Here is an 8,423-nt window from a genome sequence, read left to right as displayed (position 1 = left end):
CATAGATTCACTCATAATATAGGGAGTAGCACTTAGACATAGGAAGTCTACCATGACATAGCCATGAAAACATGGGCCATAAACTCCAAGAAAGGTAACAATATATATGTCAAAATGGTCAAAAAGTACAATAGCTATCTACTAAGTGACTTATATAGCCATTTATCTTGAAATGTGTCCACACTAGCCTATGTCCAAACCCTATGTGCCTCAACCCCAATGTGTACATGTGCTAGTGGGAAATAGCTTTGTTACACATCATAAAAGAGAGGCTTGACCAAGAGAAGTAATATGCCCTCGGAGAATCCCTAATGGGGGGATACACCAAGAGACTACCTTCAAAATGGGCATGGGTGCCATGCAAATCTAAACCTAGCTCATTACCAGCCGTGCCATCCTACATGGGTATGGATGAGGATTCAATGACACTTGCAAACACGCTATCTTTAAGGCCTGCATTGAAAGGAAAAATGGGAGCCTCATGTGCCATAAGGTGAGTTAGTCGATGGTTATTACTTCTTCTTGAGTTTGTTTTTATGATGTCAGTTTGGAAAGGAACACCTCATCATAGAGATGATCACCTATCTAGAATTTCCAACGGGGAGGGAAATGGACTTCCCTTAGATGAGGCCATGTCCCTTAGATGAAAACACTACATAGTGAAGGCAGCAGCCTTGTACACCCTCATTTTTAGACAACTCTAAAAAAGAGGGAAAGATGGTCTTAAGACTCGACATATGTGACGATGAGTATGTTGATATTCTAGAACAAGCCCACGTAGGAGTTACTAGAGGGTACTTTGGAAGAGACATCACAGTAAAAAAAAGTCCTATATTTAGGAATATGGTGGCGAACACTCTTCAATGATGTAATGGAGTATGTCAAACGTTATAATGTGAGTGCCAATGCTACCATTTCCCAACAAAAAGAACATCATACATTTACAGCCAATTATGTCCATAAGACCTTTTTCCAAATGGGGGCATTGACTTTGTAGGACCCATTATGTAAGATTCCTCCTCAGCCTGAATAATGAATAAGCTTTACTTCAATCCCCTGTAATCATTCCCTATTTCTAAATACAAGAAAATATTATTTTTCCTTGTTTTTACCTAGAGAGATGAAAAATTCTAGAGAGAGGTAATTCAATATTAAGATATTTTTGGATATAAAAATTTTACAAATATCAAAATATATTTCCTTGAAACAAAAATTCAAAATAAATTTTCCAAGGTGCATTAGGAATCAATTAAAAATGATTTAAAAGACCTTAGCTTAAGAGTCAAGATTTTTTGAAAATTTTGGATTATGGTCCAATTAAGGTTCCTATGGGCCAATAAGATTAATCCAAGTGTTGAATAAAAGAAAATACCCAAAATGAGTAAATGCTCACATAAGATGAAGAGTTGACTGAGTACAAGGTTTATTAGTTAAAAACTATGAGATATTACTAAAAAATGAGATATTTTGGAATAATGATACATTTTTGACACCTTGGTAAGGAGAGGGGGAGACTTTAAGGAGGCACCTATTTCACACATGTGAATGAGTTTTAAATTCAAAAATATTAAGATATTTTTATCTCTCCTCTCTCTTGGATCAAACCAAATCACAAAGGGAGCCAAACTGGTCTAAATCTTGTCCAAATTCAGCCAAGCTGAAGCTGGAAAATTCTAGAACTTAGTTGGACTCGGTTAGTGGCCTCCCTCACCTATAAATAGACCCTCATTCTTTTGTATTCTCATCTGTGAACTAGACCATTCTAGTATTACATTAGAATAAGCATATTTTCTCTTATCCCCTAAAAATCCTCTACAATTTGGAGAGATTGGAGTTTCTCTCTCTTCAACCTTCCTTGGAGCTTTTCTCTCAACATATACTAACCAATTGATTGGTTGGGGGATTCTTCTAAGAATAGAGAAGCAAGCAAATCAAGAGGTAAGATGTGATTTTATGGTTTTTTCTCTAATATTATAAATGTTTTCACTTCTCAACCCCTCTCAAGCTTGAGAAGTATTCAAATGAATGGTTTTTCAATGCAAATGAAGCTCTCTAATGAATTCTTATGATTAATCACTAAAAGATTATCTTTATGCTTAATTTAGAATGTTTTTTAAGTATATCTCTCTCTCCCCCAAAGAATGGTCATTCGTATGACCAATTCTCTATTCAAATGATACTTCTCATGGAGCAATTCTTAATTCTAAAATCAAACTCTATGCTAGTTAAGGTAGACGCTAAAGAAATGGCTTTTTAATGCTTTTATGTTACATAAATTATGATAAATTTATGATTTAGATCCATAAATTGGATTTAGATCTATTGATAGTTAATCTATCATAATTGTATTACTAAATTTTATTATTTTTAAAATTATTAAAAATTATCAGTAATAGTAGTGGAGCTATGGTAAAATGTTTAGAAATTAATACATAAATCATTTTTATGCAAAATGTGAAAAGAGGACTTCCTACCATATTCTAGGATTAGTCATCCTATGCTAAAAGAATAATTCTTATCATATCCATGGAAAATTAATTTTTAATGTTTATGCATGAATAGTTAATTAGAGAAAAAGAGAAATTTTTAGTAATTTTATTTTTATGATAAAAGAGAAATTCCCATGATAATGGAGATCCATTTATTTTCAATGGAGAGAGAGACAAATAGGTATATCAAAATAATGAATATTTTTATTTAAAATTAAAGAGAAATTTTAGATAAATTATTTTTATTCATGAATAAATTTAAATGATGAAAGAGGAATTCCCATCATATTTAGAATTCAATCATTTAAATGGAAAAGTAGAATTCTTATCATATTTAAATTAATGAATATTTTTATTTAATTTTTAAAAGAAATTTTAGTTAAAATTATTTTATGCATGAATAAATTTAAATGATGAAAGAGGAATTCCCATCATATTTGGAATTCAATCATTTAAATGGAAAAAGAGGAATTCTTGGTATATTTGGAATATTGAATATTTTTATTTAATTTAAAGAAAAAATTTAGATAGATTTATTTTATGATAAAAGAGGAATTCCCATGACATTTGGATTGCACTCATTAAATGAGAAAAAGAAGAATTTTAAGCTAATTTAAAAAATAGATAGTTGTATTTAATTAAAAGAAGATTTTTTATGATATTTAAGTAGAGAAAAAATTAAATTATTTTTTAATGACAAAAGAGAAATTCTCACCATAATTCCACCTAGGGAATTAAGGTTGAGAAATTAAATGTTAGAAAGAATGTCTTTAGATATTTTATGTGGTTAAATCACTAAATTGATATTTACCCAAAAATAGATGTTTATCTGAAGAAAATCCTTGTTAGAACTAAACCGAATGATTAGAGTACGAGAGGGACGAACAGTAAACCTACTTGTCCATCTCTCAATCTGAATCAAGCAAAAACTTTGTGACCAATTCCAGTTCCTAAATACAAAGAATAGACGACCGTTGAACTAAACTAGTTTTCTTTTGACCGAAATCACCAAGAATCTAGTTGGATAATCAGTCAAATGATGGGTAGATTACCCTGATGAGAGATCAAGGATTCTCATTACGAAATTGGGAATTAAGGAAAAAGGGGTTTTGTGGAACCAATCTCAAACTGGGAATTTTACTTGTATAGAACCTTTGTTTTCATTTAAAGGACTATTTTACGCCAGAATACTGGAGGAAGCATTTGGTATGTGTTTTACTAAGAGGAGGTTCATTGCAACAACTGCTGGCGGGGAGTCGTCGAGGGACATCGCTCGCGGGGCAAAGCCTGGCGAGGTCTTGACCAGCCTCGGTATGGTTAAAATGGTGCGCTTCCGGTGCGCTTCCGCCGGTGGTACAATGGGCAAGGTCTTGACCAGCCTCGGTATGGTTAAAATGGTGCGCTTCCGATGGTACAATGGGCAAGGACCGACGAAGCGGTCCCTGAGTGAAGTGCTAGGACACCTAAGTAGGATCCTAGAGGATTCTAACCAGGTGATGCATGGGCTCGTGATTGCTAGGACATCCATGCGTGCATCGAGGAAGATTCGGATGGACTAAAAAGAAAGATTTTTGTGAATCAAATTTTAATATTGGATCTCATTGGTTGGCCAGCTGCACTTCAAAACGGAGAGTCCAGATGACATATTTTGTAACACAATGGACTCAGAATTTTGGAGAATGATGATGAGTAATATTATGATTTCTATTGAAGGATTGTTTTAAAGACAACCGAATCTGTTATAAATGGCAATTTCATATTGGGTGTGTATGTGGAATGCCTACCTTAATTTTTGCATGAAACGCCGGCTAGGGGGCCTAGGAACTCTTTTCCAGGTACCCGGGCAAAACATAACCAAATCTTTATAAAGGAATCCCACCAATACAGTGGTCGGGTGGTTGGCTAACCCATGGGCCAGGCTAGATCAAAGGATTCCTGCAATACCATTAAGATAGGATTAGTTGCGTTAGTTAGATTAAGTCCTGAGAGAAGACCCTTTGTTATGTGGGAGGGAATCAGCAGCAGCTGTGCCTCGTTAAAGGAGGAAAAAAGCGGTGATTCTATGGACCAAGTGCAAGTCTCTTCTTTGATCTAACCATGTGACTTTAGGTTTGATCGGATCAGTTTGAATATCTAAGACTTTGACCCATTAGATTAATTCTCGTTCGAAGATTTTCCCTGGAGGAATTGCCCGTGCCTTTCGGGCGAGGGAAGTTTTTTTGGGCTCGGTTTCGGAGGAACCGCCAGACTAGTCTCTTGTCCGGACATCCATGGGTGAGGCCCCGAGGTGGATCCCTGCCCCGTGCGAGAGGTTGACGTTGCTTCCACCGTCAGCATCCTCGGAGGGGGCACCACGGAGGGGGCGGTGGTCTCACACATTACCATTCCCCAACAAAAGAACATAATACCTTTATAGCCAATTATGTCTATAAGACCTTTTGCCAAATGGGGCATTGACTTCGTAGGACCCATTAGCCTCTGACCGTAGTACATCATCCTGGCAATTATGTAACCAAGTGGGTTGAGGGTAAGGCCACAGTAAAAACAGATGTGGGAATGACTAGCAAGTTTATTTATGAGCACATCATCATTAGATTCAAATGTCCTCTAGAGCTAATTAGCGACCAAGGGACCAATTTCTTAAGTGACATGGTTTTGTTTCTCTTAGAAGAACTGATGGTAATGCACCATAAGTCTTACCCATACTATCCACAAATAAACAGACATGCTGAGAGCGCTAACAAGGTCCTATGCATTGTTCTTACAAAAATAATTAAAGCATCGAGGATAGATTGGGAGAAGAAGCTCTCATCCACATTATGGGCTTATAGAACTACCTATAAAACTTTGACTGGGGCTACTCCATATAACCTAGTCTTCAGATTAATACTATACTCCCATTAGAATTCATGATCCCAACTTTGAGAATAGCAAAGAAAATGGAATGGATGGGTTATCTGAACAACTCAAAGAGCTCAAGAAACTTGATGAAGCGAGGCTACACTCTGTGGGGCAGACATGTACGTCGAGAAAAGAAGAAGAAAAAGGTGGTTTGATGCTAATATTAAAACCAAGATTTTAAAGGAAGGGGACCTAATCCTACTTTATAACCTCAAGAAAAACAAAAGATTTAAGTTGAAAGGAATGGGTCCTTTTAGGACTATGAACTCATCATGGGAGGGGTGGCACCACGCCTAGAGACCCTTGATGGATGGAAGGATTCCTCAATGGGAGTAAACTTAGGCTACATTCTGTGGTGGACACGTACGTCGAGAAAAAAAGAAGAAAAAGGTGGTTTGATGCTAACATTAAAACCAAGATTTTAAAGGAAGGGGACCTAATCCTACTTTATAACCTCAAGAAAAACAAAAGATTTAAGTTGAGAGGGATGGGTCCTTTTAGGACTGTGAACTCATCATGGGAGGGGTGGCACCACGCCTAGAGACCCTTGATGGATGGAAGGATTCCTCGATGGGAGTAAACTTAGGACGCACTATAGGTCACTATCCTATGAACAACTTCAAGCCATTCACAAGGGTAAAGAAAGGAGAAAACATGAAGTTGAGATGAAGAGATGAGCACAACAGGAGGCTAAATCTTGGGTTAAAAAAGAAAAGAAAAGAAAAGAAAAGAAGGGGCACATGGCTAAAATGCATAATGATCAACGAGAAGAAAGAGGTTAAATCTGCACGGCTTTCCCATAAACACAAGAGCAATAGCCAAACTTGCTCTATTAGATATAGGAGCAGGAAAAAATGTCATATGAGATGGGTCTCATTAGGAAAACTTGCCCTTGATCCTACACAAGCTCTTGTACAAGTTGTCTCAAGCTTGTATAATGAATGCACATGGATAATAAAGCTCAAGTTCCATGTCAACTCTTACCCCATGGAAAGTAGTTTGACTGTAGGTATAATGCCAAAAGAGATCATCCTTGGAAGGGGATGGATAGCCAAACACGACAACAACATAGATTGTACAATGAGGATAGCCACAATCAAGCTTACACAACGGACTATAAGCATTCTTCTCGCATGGAAGGAGAGCCAGGATAGATCTACTGAGATCCAAAAGTTATTAATGTTGTTAAAAGTACATCCCATAGCTAGTAAGTGCAATTATCCATAAACTCAAGGCCTCCTCCAACCAGCCCTTTCCATGTCCATTAAAACCAAAAGCCAAGAAGGCAAAAGTCCAACCAAAGTGAAAAATCTTCATCAAAAGCAAGGAGACACCGTATGAGAAACCAAAGGCCAACAACTAATACCTCTAATTTGGCTAACTTAGTCCCTCAAAAAGCCCCAAGGAACCAAATGAAGGAAGTGTGGGTAGTACTAAAGACACCAAGGAAATCAAGTTATGTGCCTACCAAATAGCTGAAGCCCAAGAACAAAAAGGTATGGCTACTAAAGACATCAAGGAACCAAATGAAGGAAGTGTGGGTAGTACTAAAGACACCAAGGAAACCAACTTATGTGCCTACCAAATAGCTGAAGCCCAAGAACAAAAAGCCAAAATCGCCCCCGACTCTAGTGTTCAATCGGCTGATTGTCTTCCAATCATCCGATTACACCATCACTTATGCCACATCATATCACTCAAAGTATGAAAACCCGATCGCACAATTGTTTTTGTGACGATTGGTGCAATTAGAGCATGAAGAGAACTGCTTCCCACCTTCTCCACCTTCACCTCCGCTGAGGTGACATGTAGTCTTTTTGATCTTGGTATGGTAATTGAACTATGGGTGGACTGTGTATAGTGAAAGACACAACATGCACACGCATTAGGATTGTTTGTACTATTTTGCAAGTTGTGGATACATAGAGAGGCCACTTGCTCTTTGGTGTTGGACATTGGGGTCCAATTTATGTTGTGTATCGAAGAGAGATTTTTTGTCGTTTTCTATTCACCATATAGTTATGAGTGCATCGAGTGTAGGGCCCCCATTGCAGGAGCAGTATTGCAGGTTGCCATTATGATTAGGTACTATCAACATTGCCTTGCATACACTGTTGGATGCCTAGCTAAATGAGATTGCTAATCTCTGTAGGAGTAGGCAAGTGTATTTGCCTTGTGATAGCAAGAAGTTGTAGTGTGCAAGCTTGGGCAAACATTGCACTAATTTCCTACAAGAAAATACATTATATTGATTAAAGGCTACAGAAGAACACAAATTGTGCATAGGCACTATGGCCTCAAGATCTAGCCCACACCCTAAAGGGTAAAAGAAGGTCCAAGAAACCCAAGTAGAACCATATGTCATTATGGACCTCAGGGAGGTAAAAGGAACGTTATATAGAAAAAGAGAGCTTACAAGTGGTGGGGGGGCAGTATCCTTAGATTCCACTTTTGTGATCCCCTCACCGAGCTCAACTATGTGTGTTGTGTGCCAACACCAGAGTGCAAAAAGCTAGCACTTGAAAACCAACATACAAGGCAAACCTTGGACAAGATAGGGATGTTGCACATATTGGAGCTGCCACCCTGGGGCATGATGCTGTGAGGCCATTACCACTTACAACCAGAAGACAGAATGTGTGGCCATAAGCTCATTTGAGGAAGAGGCAGAGAAACACATTATTAAAATCACCCCAGATCTAATCTGATTGAATCTGCCCACAGTGATCGAGGAATGGGAGAAGAAAATTAGCACCCCGATCGAGAAGAGTGAGTGGTTCAAGACAACTTAGCACCCCGGTCGAGAAGAAAATCAGCACCCTATGAGATCGATTAGAAAATCACCACCCTGGTCGAGAAGCGTGAGTGCTTCAAGACCACTTAGAAAAAACCCTACTGGAGTGATTAGAAATTTAAAACCCCGAGCGATTAGAAAATTAGCACCCTGGTCAAGAAGAGTGGGTGCTTTAAGACCACTCAGAGAAAACCCTACTGGAGTGAAATTATCCTATCACAGTTGGTGATGCCGTACAA

This window comes from Cibotium barometz, chromosome 41, assembly GCF_041138505.1.
Source record: "Cibotium barometz isolate CiBa-2024 chromosome 41, ASM4113850v1, whole genome shotgun sequence".
Classification (NCBI taxonomy): domain Eukaryota; kingdom Viridiplantae; phylum Streptophyta; class Polypodiopsida; order Cyatheales; family Cibotiaceae; genus Cibotium; species Cibotium barometz.
This window is presented reverse-complemented; position numbering follows the sequence as displayed.